Below are 15,937 nucleotides of genomic sequence, written 5' to 3'. Positions count from 1 at the left end.
CCTTGCAATAAAAGCCAAGATTCCATTGGCCTTCCTGATCACCTGCTGCACCTGCATACTAACTTTTTGTGTTTCATGCACCAGGACCCCCAGATCCCTTTGTACTGTAGCACTTTGCAGTTTCTCTCCATTTAGATAATAACTTGCTCTTTGATTTTTTCTGCCAAAGTGCATAACCTCACACTTTCCAACATTATATTGCATCTGCCAAATCTCTGCCCACTCACTTAGCCTGTCTATGTCCTTTTGCAGGTTTTTTATGTCCTCCTCACTCACTGCTTTCCCTCCCATCTTTGTATCGTCGGCAAACTTGGATATGTTGCACTCGGTCCCTTCCTCCTTCCTCCAAAACAGTATGCCCTGAGTTGTCATCTCATGCCCCCCCATGGTGGATCAGCCCTTACAGTATGCCCTGAGTTGTCATCTCATGCACCCCCATGGTGGATCAGCCCTTACAGTATGACCTGAGTTGTCATCTCATGCCCCCCATGGTGGATCAGCCCTTACAGTATGCCCTGAGTTGTCATCTCATGCCCCCCCATGGTGGATCAGCCCTTACAGTATGCCCTGAGTTGTCATCTCATGCACCCCCATGGTGGATCAGCCCTTACAGTATGACCTGAGTTGTCATCTCATGCCCCCCATGGTGGATCAGCCCTTACAGTATGCCCTGAGTTGTCATCTCATGCCCCCCCACGGTGGATCAGCCCTTACAGTATGCCCTGAGTTGTCATCTCATGCCCCCCCATGGTGGATCAGCCCTTACAGTATGCCCTGAATTGAATGTGCGTGTGCATTCCCAGAAAGGGCCATGGGTCCTGGCTGACAGATGGCCATTGGGGCATCGCGCACCCTCTGGCCATAAAGTCAGGTGCAGATGGAGGGATGAAGAAGATTGCCAACAAGCCACTCACCCTAACGACCTGAGTGAGATCGTTGAACTTCTTCCTGCACAGGAGTCCTGGGCGCCACACTGCTGGAGCTGACTCTTTGACAAACGTCCCTCCAAGCTCTGTGGTACTCGTTCTGAGGAGGCCTCTTGCCATTGTCAGGGTACAGCACTGCTCGCCGGCGCTCCACTGCGTCAACAAAAGCATCCAATGCCCTTTGGGAAAAGCGCTCCGCTCTCTGCCTCACCCTCTCCATCTTGTCAAAGTTTGCAATGCCTCTGTTTGCACAGCGCCGAAATTGAGGCCTACAGGGCGATGAGTCTGGCTGCTGAACCTAAATGACCCGCCCCTTTAAGAGCTGGCCGGCGCCTGCATGTCTCGTGGTCATCGATTATTGACAGCACCTGCGCTGCGCCCGCCCGCCCAGATATTGAGTAGCGCCGGCAGGTTAGCGCCTTAGGAGTCCCATGCAGCGCCTGATTTAACGCCGCAATCACCCTCAGGGGCGCAGCAACTCAATATCGCTGGAGGTGGCGATAAGTTGCGCCTGGCGATAAAATTTGCGCATCGCCTGATGCCAACGCTGGCACGTCTCCACTGCAGCTGCCATCACCTGCAGGACAGACTGCTTCCACCCATGCCCAATTGGAGCAATGTAAGAAGTCACACAACACCAGGTTATAGTCCAACAGTTTTATTTGAAATCACAAGCTTTCGGAGCGCTGCTCCTTCATCAGGTGAAGTGGAGAGATGCATAAAGACACAGCATATATAGTCAGAGAATAATGCCAGATGATTACAGGTAATCTTTCTAACTGCCATTTATCACACCTCAGCAGAGAGATAATCACAGCAATCAAAGGTGTGAATGGTGTCCAAACAGGTTAGTCAGAAAAACATTACATCAATGAACAGTGAGCTGGGGTCACAAGGGGTCAAATGTTGCAGATGCTGGGGTCTGTATGAAAAACAAAAAACAAACAAAGAAACAAGTTTTTTGCTGGAAATCACAGCAGGTCCGATCGCATCTGTGTAGAGAGAACAAGCCAATGACGACTCAAGTCTGGATGACCCTACGTCAGGTGGGGTTACATGTAGCATGACATGCACCCAAGATCCCAGTTGAGGCCGTCCTCATGAGTGCGGAACTTGGCTATCAGTTTCTGCTCAACGATTTTGCATTGTCATGTGTCTCGAAGGCCGCCTTGGAGAATGCTTACCCGAAGATCGGAGGCTGAATGTCCTTGACTGCTGAAGTGTTCCCCGACTGGGAGGGAACACTCCTGCCTGGAGATTGTTGTGCGGTGTCCGTTCATCCGTTGTCGCAGTGTCTGCATGGTCTCACCGATGTACCATGCTCCGGGGCATCCTTTCCTGCAACGTATGAGGTAGACAACGTTGGCCGAGTCACATGAGTATGTACCATGTACCTGGTGGGTGGTGTCCTCACGTGTGGACTATAACCTGGTGTTGTGTGACTTCTTACATTTGTCCACCCCAGTCCAACACCGGCATCTCCACACCATGGCTACTATCGACACCACAAACTGCCGGCTCAAAGTGGAGAGGATCTCCAAGAAGATCGCACATATCGACATAGACATCAAGGCCTAGAAATTCAGTATAGCCACTTTTGGGGCGGTAAAGTCGGGCGGCCGCTAAAGTTTGCGCCCGGCGCAAAGCCGAGGCCACTTCGCCGATATTCAGTAGCATCGCCCTAAGAGGTTGCTGCAGCGCTAAAACTGGCGATGCACGACTATCTTTAGGCGCTAAGCCGGCGGTGCTGAGTGATACCGCCGAGGCCGGGCGCAGCGCAGGTGCAGTGATTTCTTCATTGACGCACGCTGGCGCCGGCCATCTCTTAAAGGGGGAAGGGTCGATTTGTTTGGCTGCCACGCCCTGGACACTGCAGCCCTCCACCTAGGCCTGAGCACTGCTGCTGCAACTATTTACCGCCCAGGATGATGCAGAAGACCCGGGAGAGAGCGCTGCGCTTTAGCGAAGGTGACCTGAGGCTGCTGGTTGGCGCAGTGGAGCGAAGACGCCATGTTTTGTTTCCTGACAGTGGCAAGAAGCCGGTGCCCAGCGTCTACCGCAAAGCCTGGAGGGAGGTCTCCAACAGGGTGACATCCAACAGTGTGGTTGCCAGGAATCCTGTACAATGCAGGAAAAAGTTCAACGACCTCACTCGGATTGTCAGGGTGAGTACCCTTTCCAGTGTCCTCCTCATCCTTGCATGTGCACCTCACATTATGGACAAAGGGACCTGAAAGCCCTAATGGCCAGCCCTCATCCAGCAGCTATGGGACTGGCATGAACATCAACTGCACATTCTGCACTTTACACACTGTCCAAGCTATTCGACCATGAGAGGCAGTGCAGACAAGATCAGGGCTACACAATGTCCAAGCTATTCGACCATGGGAGGCAGTGCAGACAAGATCAGGGCTACACACCGTACTTAGAGGCCGTCCTTTCTCTTGCAGGCCAAGCTGGCTAACAACAAGCGTAGCCAGATTGCGACCGGGGGAGGCCGACCTCAGCACCAAGAGCTCACCGACCTAGACCAGCGCGTGGAGCGCATTATGGGAGTCCGTGTGATTGGCCCCGTTGCCACTGGAGATGCCGACCCTGTTCTGGGCACCAATGGTAAGGACATCACCTTTTGGACCTCTCTCGTTCCACTTGCGCATCAGATCAACATCCTTTGCCACTGTCCGACCAATGCGGTGAATGGCACCACTCATGCCTCCCTCGCTGACGCCCTGTCCTCACTGTAAAGCTACTCTTGTGCCTTCCTGCTTTCAGATGGTGCATCGCCAGTTGAGGAGGCGGCCCCTGAAGCTGCCAGTGACAGCCCCTCGGAAGAGGAGGAGGAGGAGGAGGAAGAGGTAGCCGGCCCATCAGTGGCACCCTCAGCCGCGACAGCCCATGGCGATGTAGGGGACACGGCTTCCCTGGAGGGGAGCCTGGGGGAAGGGTCGGAGGAGAGTCAAGTTCCTGGGCCCAGCGGCCTGCAGCAATGCGGGAGGGGTGGAAAAGCTCGGCGGCCTTCTCCCCAGAGGGTGAGTGCGGCCTCCAGTCCTGCGGCGGTCAGCGCAGAGGAGGTGCGCCTCCTAGAGGAAATGGCCGTTGACTCGGAGCGCAGGCACACGGAGCTCATGGGGGTAGTGGCACGGATGCCTGACTCCATACAGTCACTGGCTCGAAGTGTGGAGGAATTCGGGGCAGCACAGTCAGCGAATACCCAAGTGCTCAGTCGTGCCGTCCAGTCACTGGCTGGGAGTGTGGAGGAATTTGGGGCAGCACAGTCGGCGAGTACCCAAGTGCTCAGTCGTGCCGTCCAGTCACTGGCTGGTCTTATGCGGTCACAGACCAGGGCAACATGGGCACTAACTGGTGCCACACTGGCTGCATCAGCCAGGCATCGCCAGGGCACCCGCCGCGCTGCAGCAGCCCAGCGGGCTGTCCTTCAGCAGTTTGCTGCGCATGCTGCAGTGCTGGCCCGGGCGACTGCCACTGTATCAGGTGACCAGCGAGCGCCTGCCATCAGCCAGCTTGCCCCCATTCCTGCAGCCGACACTGCCACTCCACCAGTGCAGCTGCCACCAGCTGCTGGACACACTGATGCCGCCCAGCCACAGCTGCAGCAGTCACCAGCCGGCCCCTCGAGGGCCAGAGTTCGTGCAGGCCGACCCCCAAGGGCATCTGCCGTCTCGCCATGTGCCCCTCAGGAGCCTTCCCCCAGCCTTGCTGCAGCCACTGGGCTCCAATTGAGGAGGAGCAGCAGGGCGGGCAGGGGCCGCACAAGTATGCGCAAGGCATCGCCCTCGCGGGCCAAAAAGTAGAAGGTGTGGGCAAATGTTTTGTTTTTTTGAAGGCCGAGGATGTTGTGTTTGTTTTTATGAAGGCTGAGGATGTTGTGTTTGTTTTTTACGAAGGCCGAGGATGACGGTCATTTTTGTTTCACTGTTTTGTTAATCCTCTCCAGGTTGTGGGAACGAGTTATGTGTCTGACTGTTTTTGGTTTTTTTTTTCTGTTTTTGTTTGTCATGTGGGAAGGGCACAGGGTTTGTGGAATAAACAATTTTCTTTATTCAGATTGTCCATGTTTGAACTTTGAAGTTTTTGTTGCCTTGACCGGCTGAGGGCTTGCGGAGCGGCTGCATTCATGTTCTTTCATTGGCACAAGCCATTCCCTGAGAGGGGGCCTAGAACCTACGTTCAATAAGCCGCAGACGGGCGGCCCTTGCACCTTGTGCCTCCCTCCTGTGCTGGTCCTCCTCCTCCTGCTCCTCCTCCTGAGGTGGTGCTCCAATCTGTGGTGGCAGTGCCTGAGTCCTGCGGATAGCCAGGTTGTGCAGCATGCAGCAAACGACCACAAAATGGGAGACTCGCTCCGGCGAACACTGCAGGGCTCCGCCGGAACGATCCAGGCAGCGGGACCGTTGCTTCAGGATGCCAATTGTTTGTTCGATGATGTTCCTGGTCGCTTGATGGCTCTCGTTGTATGCCTCTTCAGCAGGGGTCCTGGGCGCGCGGAGCGGGGTCATGAGCCAGGTACACAAAGGATAGCCTTTGTCCCCGATAAGCCATCCTCTTGGGTGAGGCTGTGCCTGGAACATGTCAGCCACAGTAGTCTGTCGCAGGATAAAGGCATCGTGGCTGCTGCCTGGAAAGCGGGCATTGACAGCTAGGATGAGCTGCCTGTGGTCACACACCAGCTGTACGTTGAGGGAATGGTAGCCCTTCCGGTTGCGGTAATCCTCGGCATTCTCCAGAGGTGCCCGCAAAGCCACATGCGTGCAGTCAATGGCGCCCTGCACCATGGGGAAGCCCGCTATTCTTCCAAATCCCATTGCACGCTGTTGCTGCTTGTCCAGGGTCATGGGGAAGGAGATGAACTGACGTCTCCTTCTGAAAAGGGCATTGGTCACCTGGCGGATGCAGCAATGCACGGCGAACTGGGAGATGTTAGCAATGTCCCCAGCAGCGGATTGGAAGGAGCCGGTGGCATAGAAGTTGAGAGCCACCGTCACCTTCACTGCCACCGACAGAGATGTCCTGCACCTCAGCTGTGGCTGCAGATCTCTCTGAAGCAGCTGGCAGATCTCTGTGACCACCTCCCTTCGGAATCGCAGCCTCCTAACACACTGCTCATCAGACATGTTGAGATAGGAGAACTGCTGGCGCTAGACCCTGGGTGGGTAAGGCCTCCCTTGGCGACGCCTGTTGCCCCCTCTCCGTCTAGCCAGGGCTCGCACTCTCTCATGGCGTCTGTGAGCCCTTTGGATGTAATTGTGAAAGCCAGCGTTGACACCCATTGCAGCCCCCATAATATGCTGGCAAACAATGAGCTATCAATGAGGCCAAAAACAATTGCAAAGCTGTGGCCTGAAGCCAGAAGTACCTGTCCTAGTGTTGGGCCAAAGCAGTAAGCTCTCTACCTTGGTCTCCAAAGATCCGTTTCACAAGAATGAGTGCTGCAAAATGGCAGCCTTTTATAGTGCAGGGGAAGTGCCCTTTAATTTGCGCTCCCCGTGGCCCGCATCGGCTGAGCACCGTTCCACTCAACAGTCGCTAGGGCCGCCACGCGCACAATGGGGCGGCACGACTGAAGATCCGGTTTGGGGCGCACAAAGGGCGTTGCACGAGGAAATGACGTCATGATCTGCGCGCGCAGCTGAGCACGCGCAAAGACTTTGCGCCGGCGCTAAATGTCTACTGAAGTTGGGGTGAGGTGCAGATCGCGCTGCGCCCGGGCGCTAAGCGCCTAGCGCTCGACATCTACTCCTCCTAAGGCGCTAACAGCTGGCGCAACCAACTGAATTTCTAGCCCTCTACAGAGATGCAAGAAAGCAGACAAGATCCCGAAAGGACTACAGATCATGAACCCACTCAAGTCGACCTACAACACAGACTACGCTGAGAGACTCTGCCGTCGTTCCTCTCGCACACTCCTCAACCATCTCGTACACCAGCTCTACAGCAGACACCGCAACCTCGAAACCGAGATAGAGTCCATGTTCTCAGCCTGTGCTCAGGACACAGCAGACCAGCTACGAGACACTGCCAAACAGACGAGGCAATGGAACTACACTGCCTACATGCACACCAAGAACAGGAAGCTTGAGAAACTCGGCACCACCACCAGCAGCAACCAAGCCTCCCCCGGGACCATGGTTGAAACCACAGGGAAGTCCATCGTCAACTTGTCCGGCCACACCCTTCAACCAGACAAAATTGAAGATCTCAGCCGAGGGCTCAATTTCTGCCCCACCACCAAAATGGACCCCATCGGTCTCGCGGCAGACACAGAGGAATTCATCAGGAGAATGAGGCTCTGGGAATTCTTCCACAAATCCCAAGATGTCAGCAGCGAACCCAATGAGACAACCAATGATCCGGAACAGCAGACAGAGGGATCCACAGTGCAGCAACCGAAGAAGAAAGAGTCAAATTGGACCCCTCCGGAGGGTCGCTGCCCTAAGCTTGACATGTATGCTCAAGCTGTCAGGAGATGCATCAGCGCCAGATTCATCAGCCGCACTCACAAGACAGTCCAGAATGTCACCCGAGCACAACGCAACGCCATCCACGCTCTCAAGACCAACCGCAACATCGTCATCAAACCAGCAGACAAAGGAGGAGCCATCGTCATACAGAACAGAATGGACTATTGCAAAGAAGCATACCGACAACTGGACAACCAGGAACACTACAGACAGTTACCCACAGATCCGACCAAAGAACACACCCGCCAACTCAACAGACTGATCAAGACCTTTGATCCAGACCTTCAAAGCATCCTACGCGCGCTCATCCCACATACTCCCAGCATGGGAGACTTCTACTGCCTCCCAAAGATACACAAAGCCAACACACTCGGACGTCCTATTGTATCAGGCAACGGAACCCTGTGTGAGAACCTCTCTGGATACGTCGAGGGCATCCTGAAACCCATCCTACAGGGAACCCCCAGCTTCTGTCGCGACACTACAGACTTCTTACAGAAACTCAGCACCCACGGACCAGTTGAACCAGGAACACTCCTCGCCACAATGGACGTCTCGGCACTCTACACCAGTATCCCCCATGATGACGGCATTGCTGCGACAGCCTCAGTACTCAACACCAACAACAGCCAATCTCCAGACGCCATCCTACAACTCATCCGCTTCATCCTTGACCACAATGTCTTCACCTTCGACAACCAGTTCTTTACCCAAACACACGGAACAGACATGGGGACCAAATTCGCACCCCAATATGCCAACATCTTCATGCACAAGTTCGAGCAAGACTTCTTCACTGCACAGGACCTCCAACCAACGCTATATACCAGATACATCGACAACATTTTCTTCCTATGGACCCACAGCGAAGAATCACTGATAAGACTACACGATAACATCAACAAGTTCCATCCCACCATCAAACTCACCATGGATTACTCCTCAGAATCGGTTTCATTCTTGGACACAAGAATCTCCATCAAAGACGGACACCTCAGCACTTCACTCTACCGCAAGCCCACGGACAACCTCAGGATGCTCCACTTCTCCAGAAGCCATCCCCTATGGACAAGCCCTATGAATACACAGGATCTGCTCAGACGAGGAGGAATGCGATAGACACCTACAGATGCTGAAAGACGCCCTCGTAAGAACGGGATATGACGCTCGACTCGTCGATCGACAGTTCCGACAGGCCACAGCAAAAAATCGCATAGACCTCCTCAGAAGACAAACACGGGACTCAACCAACAGAGTACCCTTCGTCGTACAGTACTTCCCCGGAGCGGAGAAACTACGCCATGTTCTTCGCAGCCTTCAACATGTCATCGATGATGACGAACACCTCACTAAGGCCATCCCCACACCTCCATTACTCGCCTTCAAACGGCCGCCTAACCTCAAACAGACCATCATTCGCAGCAAATTACCCAGCTTTCAGGAGAACAGCGACCACGACACCACACAACCCTGCCACGGCAACCTCTGCAAGACATGCCAGATCATCAACACAGATACCATCATCACACGTGAGGACACCACCCACCAGGTACATGGTACATACTCATGTGACTCGGCCAACGTTGTCTACCTCATACGTTGCAGGAAAGGATGCCCCGGAGCATAGTACATCGGCGAGACCATGCAGACACTGCGACAATGGATGAACGGACACCGCGCAACAATCACCAGGCAGGAGTGTTCCCTCCCAATCGGGGAACACTTCAGCAGTCAAGGACATTCAGCCTCCGATCTTCGGGTAAGCATTCTCCAAGGCGGCCTTTGAGACACACGACAACGCAAAATCGTAGAGCAGAAACTGATAGCCAAGTTCCGCACTCATGAGGATGGCCTCAGCCGGGATCTTGGGTTCATGTCACACTACATGTAACCCCACCTGACGTAGGGTCATCCAGACTCAAGTCGTCGTTAGCTTGTTCTCTCTACACAGATGCGGCCGGACCTGCTGTGATTTCCAGCAAAAAAAATGTTTTTTTGTCTGTTTTTTGTTTTTCATACAGACCCCAGCATCTGCAACATTTGACCCCTTGTGACCCCACCTCATTGTTCTTTGGTGTAATGTTTTTCTGACTAACCTGTTTGGACACCATTCACACCTTTGATTGCTGTGATTATCTCTCTGCCGAGGTGTGATAAATGGCAGTTAGAAAGATTACCTGTAATCATCTGGCATTATTCTCTGACTATATAAGCTGTGTCTTTATGCATCTCTCCACTTCACCTGACAAAGCAGCAGCGCTCCGAAAGCTTGTGATTGCAAATAAAACTGTTGGACTATAACCTGGTGCTGTGTGACTTCTTACATTTGTCCACCCCAGTCCAACACCGGCATCTCCACACAATTGGAGCAGTCAGCATCCGGCCCCTCCAAGCCCAGAGTCCGTCCAGGCCGACCCTCAGGGGCATCAGAGCATTCGGACAGTCAGCAGGCGTCCCCCAGTCTTCATGCAGCCACTGGGGTCCCATTACAGAGGAGCTGCAGGGAGGAAAGGGGCTGTTCTCGCAAGAGAAGTAGATCTCCATCAAAGGGGAAAGAGTAGAAGGAGCTGCAGAAACGTCCTATTTCTAGAAATCAATGCTGTGGATGGTGGTTTGAATGTTAGTCATCTTTTGGATAGTCTCCCGGGTGTGTGAGTCACTTATATGTTAGTTTGTTAGTTAAGCTTTCAGTTGCCATTGCTTTGTCATGTTGGAAGGGAGCACAGGTTTCAAAATAAACAAAGAATTTTAATGTCATTGGCCATGTCTGCTATTTACAATCATTGTGGCCTTCATAGGCTTTGGGTTATCCGAATAGTTCCATTCGTGGTCTTCCAATGGCACCAAGCAGTCCGTGAGAGGGGCCTAGAACCGACTCCTTATCAGCCTCAGACGGACAGCCCTTCCACTTTCTCAGACCCTCCCGTCTTGGTCCTCCTCCTGCTCCTCCTCCTCCTCCTCCTCCTCCTGCTCCTCCTCCTGCTCTTCCTCCTCCTCTGCTGGTCCTTCAATGTCTGCTGGCATTGGCTGGGTGCGCAGGGTGGCGAGGTTATGGAGCATGCAGCAGACAACGACGAAGTGGGAGACTCTCTCTGGTGAGTACTGCAAGGCTCCTCCCGAATGGTCCAAACAGCAGAACCGCTGCTTGAGCACGCCGATTGTGTGCTCCACAATGTTCCTCGTCGCCTGATGGCTGACATTGTAGTGCTCTTCTGCAGGGGTGCTGGGCATACGGAGGGGGGTCATCAGCCATGGGCACAGCGGATAGCCCTTGTCGCCGAGAAGCCAGCATTCTGGGTGAGCCGGGGCCTCGAAAAGGTCAGCGACTGAAGTCTGGCGCAGGATGAAAGCGTCGTGGCTGCTGCCTGGGAACTGTGCATTGACCACCAGGATCAGCTGTTGGTGGTCACAGACCAGCTGCACATTCAAGGAGTGGAACCCCTTGCGGTTGCGGATCTCCTCAGGATTCTGTACAGGCGCCCGCAAAGCCACATGCATGCAGTCAATGGCGCCCTGCACCATGGGGAAGTCCGCTATTGCCGCGAAGCCCTCTGCGCACTCCCGCTGCTTCTCCGCTGTCACATTGAAGGAGATGTACTGACGCCGCCTTTTAGACAGGGCATCTGTAACCTGCTGGATGCAGCTATGCACCGCAAACTGGAAGGAGCCGGTCGCATAGAAATTCAATGCCACTGTTATCTTCACAGCCACCGACAGAGAGGTCCTGCACCTTATCTGCAGTTGCAGATCTTCCTGAAGCAGGTGGCACAGCTCAGTCACCACCTCCTTTCAGAATCGCAGCCTCCTAACACACTGCTCCTCCGACATGTTGAGGTAAGAGAACTGCTGCCTGAATACCCTGGCAGCGTAAGGTCTGGTTTGGCGACGTCTGTTGGCCCTCCTCTGTCTGTCCATTCCTGGCCCTCTGTCCCTCCGTCCCTGTGCCCTTTCAAGATGATCGAGCAGCAGGACGTTCCCCTCCAAAGCAGCCCCCATAATAATAGGTCAGCAGAAATTAAAAAGGGTGTAAGCGCTCACCAGCAGCAGGGTGATGGTATGAAGGCTGAAGGTCCTCTGGCAGCGCTGGGTCAGTAGTGAAATGGCTCAGAGTTCAACTGTTCCAATCTGTGTAAATCACAAATAAGTTGTGCTCCCAAAATGACTGCCGCTTTTATACCAGTGCAGTGCCCTTTAAATAGCGCCCCCCTAAGCCCGAGAGCCACTGGGGAACGTTCCTGGAAGCTGTCCTTATTAGCGCCGGGCGGAACAGAGGGGGGCGCCAAAGAATTTCCGGTCCGGGGCGCCAAGAAGGTGTTGCACACTGAAATGACGTCATGACCTGCCTGCGCCCAGGCGCGGGTGCTAAGACTTAGCGCCGGCGCTAAAATACCACTCAATATGCCGAGAGGCGCTGGGTTCACTGCGCCCGCCCGAAATTTGGGTAACGCCCCAATTCTCGGCCTCTTTAGGCGCTAGCAACCGAATTTCTCCCACTCTGAGTTCTGAGTCCTAATTGTGTCTAGGTTGCAAGGTACCGACACAGCACACGAGGCCTCCAATTTCACCTCCCCGGCCTCCGAATTCCACCACCCCCCGCCCCCCCCCCACATCCTGGCCCCCAACTCTCAACCCTTCCCCACCACCACAAGTCCTCCGATCTCCGATTCCCTGTCCGGATTTCTGACCTCCAGCCCTTGATCTTCGAATCCCCCTCTCTGGCCTTCTGATTTCTGGCCCCCGATCTCCGACCACCTGCCTCTGGCCTCCGATCCCTCTCTCCCTCCTTTCTGCTCCCCGGCCTCTCAATCTGGCTGGCTGCGGGCAGGAGACAGAGAAAAAAAAGTTAATCAGGCCCTGCTGTTAAATTCGGCAGGGTCTGAAGGAGTCCCATTCTCCTGGGTTTCCCGACCGCAATCCAGCACCACACCCCCCTGTAATGATCAATAACATGTCATTCTATAGTGGACACTAGGTGGAGCCGTAGAGCTGTATATAGCTGTATGTATATAAGACTACACTACCCAGCTGTATGTGTTTAAGACTACATTACCCATGAGGCACTAGGCTACCCACAAGGCACTAGTCAAGATGGAAACCTCTAGAATGATGCTGTAGAAGTCCTCATGTACTAAAGTCTTCATATACTAAATAAAGTGACTAGCTTAGAAGCTAGCTGTGTTCATAATAAGAATGTCTAGTTATTAATGAACATAATATGGTACCAGGAGTTATGAAAATCTGCTAAACATTGTGAAACACGACATGGAGTCTTTGAAGCCACCAGGAGGTTTGAATCTGATGGGAAATGTCGACTACAATTGGCGGACTTTTAAACAACAATTCGAACTCTACATTGCTGCCATCAGATTCGGTAAGAAGCCAGATGCAAGAAAAATAGCATTGCTGCTCATGGTTGCAGGCCCACAGGTGATAGAGGTATTTAATACATTTGTATTTAATCCAGCGGAGAACAGAGACAATTTAGATGATGTGCTAAAGAAATTTAATGCCCATTGTTCTCCCAAAAAGAATGAGACCTATGAAAGATACATGTTCTGTTCAAGGACACAGCAGCAAAATGAGACTTTTGATAGCTTTGTGACCGATCTGAAACTGAAAGCACAGACATGTAATTTCTCTGAGCTGAAAGCATCCATGATTCGTGACCAGATTGTGTTTGGTATTCATGATAAAAAGGTCAGGGAACGTCTGTTGAGAGAAACCGAACTAACATTGGAAAATGCTGTGAAAATATGCCAAGCCAGTGAGCTAGCTCGATAGCACGCGAAGACTTTCAGTGAAATCAATAATGATGTGATTGTAGTAAGTGCTGCTGTCGGTGCTGTGTCCTACAAGGGAAAGAAACATGGGCAGAACAGAAATGAAAAGCAATCGGAGGAAGGAATTTTTAATTGTAAACGCTGTGGTTACAAACACCAGTTAAGACAATGTCCAGTGTTTGGAAAAATGTGCACAAAGTGTAATGGAAAGAATCACTTTGCCAAACAATGCTTTTCAAAAGTAAAAACAAAGAAAGGGCAACGAGTTAATGTGATTGAGGACACTGATTTAAGTGAGACATTTTTTGTAGGAATGGTGTCATGTGACAATATCAAAAAGGATACAGAAAATGTGCAGCCCTCAGAAATGGACAATGCTGAACATAACGTCAATGCAGTAAAAGAGGACAAATGGATGATTCCACTGCAGGTAAATGGAGCATTAGTTACATTGAAACTAGACACTGGGGCAAAAGCAAACTTAATCAGTATGAGTGACATTAAAAATATGAAAGAAAAGCCCAAAATACTGAAAAAGTCAGTACTACTGAAGAACTATAATGGACAGAAAATAGATAGCTTAGGTGCATGCAGACTTAAAGTGACAGTCAAAGACAAAGTGCATCATCTCATGTTTTCTGTTGTGGCTGAAGGACTTGATCACTATTAGGTGACAAAGCTTGTGAGGACTTAGAACTGGTCAAGAGAGTCTACCGTATAAACTGTGCCATAAGCAGACCAGATGACTCGGTGGATTCTGTAGTAAATAATTTCCAGGATGTGTTCAAAGGATTTGGAGTTCTACCATTCACTTACAAGATCCAGCTAAAGGAGGATGCTCACCCAGTGGTACATGCTCCACGAAGAGTTCCAGCACCCCTGCGTGACCGGCTCAAGAATGAACTGGACAGAATGACCACACTAGGAGTCATCAGGAAAGTCGAAGAGCCAACAGACTGGGTTAACTCCATGGTATGTGTAAAGAAAAAGAACAATGATCTAAGAATATGCATGGATCCAAAGGACTTAAATGCAAACATAAAACGTGAACACTACCAGATTCCCAAGCGAGAAGAAATCACCAGTGAAATGTCAGGTGCCAGATACTTTACAAAGCTCGATGCCTCACAATGATGTTGGCAACTAAAACTGGATGAAGAGAGCACCAAATACTATACCTTCAACACACCATTTGGCAGGTATTGTTTCCTCAGAATGCCTTTCGGGATAATATCTGCATCTGAAATCTTTCATAGAGCGATGGAACACATAATTGAGGGTCTGGAAGGAGTTCGGGTCTATGTTGATGACATCATCATCTGTGGCTCCACACTGAAAGAACACAATGAGAGACTGACTAAAGTGCTACAGAGCATACGCCGGAATGGACTGAAGCTCAACAAAGCCAAGTGTCAGTTTGGCTTCCAGGAAGTCACTTTCCTGGGAGATAATCTATCTGGTAAAGGAATAGAGCCAGATATGGAAAAAGTAAACGCCATACTCAAAATGCCCCGACCCACTGACAAAAAAGGAGTGCTACGCATCATGGGGATGATAAACTTCATTGGAAAGTTCATTCCTAACTTGTCAGCCAAGACAGCCTGTCTGTGAGACCTGCTACGTAAAACAAATGAGTTCGCATGGACAGAAAGACATGAACAAGAATGGATAAACCTCAAAACAGTGCTGACAACCACACCTGTACTCACCTTCTTTGACCCAACAAAAAGAATCAAAGTGTCAACAGATGCATCAAAAGATGGCCTAGGTGCGGTTTTGCTACAAGCAGAGGGTGAAGATTGGAAGCCTGTTGCCTATGCCTCCAGGTCTATGACTGATACTGAGTGTCGATACGCCCAGATTGAAAAGGAATGTCTAGGCTTGGTAGTTGGACTAGAAAAGTTTCATGGCTACATATATGGACTTCCCACCTTCACAGTTGAGACAGACCACAGCCCACTGGTTGCCATCATAAAAAAGAACCTGAATGAGATGTCTCCAAGGATTCAATGACTCATGATGAAGCTGCAAAGATATGACTTTGAACTGACCGACACACCAGGCAAATACATAGTGTTAGCAGATGCACTATCCCGAGCACCAACAATGAGTCATGTGAGCTCTACTGAAGAAGACGTGGATGTTCATGTGAGTATGGTCACCGCTGCGCTGCCCGTGTCAGACACAAAATCAAAGCAAATAGCAGAAGAAACAGTAAAAGATACAGTATTACAAACAGTAATAGAGAACATTCATCATGGTTGGCCAAAAGGTTCCTGTCCAAAATATTTTCACATAAGGTCAGAATTGAGTGTCGCAAGTGGACTATTACTAAAACAGAACAGAATAGTCATTCCACAGGCTCTACGTCAAGACATGCTCAAAAGGATTCATGAGGGACACTTCGGAATTGAAAAATGCAAAAGGAGAGCAAGAGACACTGTTTATTGGCCTGGCATAAATAAGGACATTGAGAACATGATAGGCAAATGTGAGACATGTCAGAAACACCAAAACAAACAAACAAAGGAACCAATGATAGTAGCTGACTTACCAACAGCACCATGGCAAAAGGTTGGTATGGACCTCTTTCATTTAAATGGTAAAGAATATCTAATAGTGATTGACTACTATTCTAACTATCCTGAGATGGCACTGCTCTCAAGCACCACAGCAAGCAGTGTCATAATGCATGTGAAATCCATCTTCGCCAGACATGGAATTCCCAGGATTGCCATTAGCGACAATGGTC

The sequence above is a fragment of the Somniosus microcephalus genome, chromosome 2, assembly GCF_052327205.1.
Source record: "Somniosus microcephalus isolate GS21.2 chromosome 2, FLI_Smic_1.0, whole genome shotgun sequence".
NCBI lineage: Eukaryota > Metazoa > Chordata > Chondrichthyes > Squaliformes > Somniosidae > Somniosus > Somniosus microcephalus.
Note: the sequence above shows the minus strand (reverse complement) of the source record.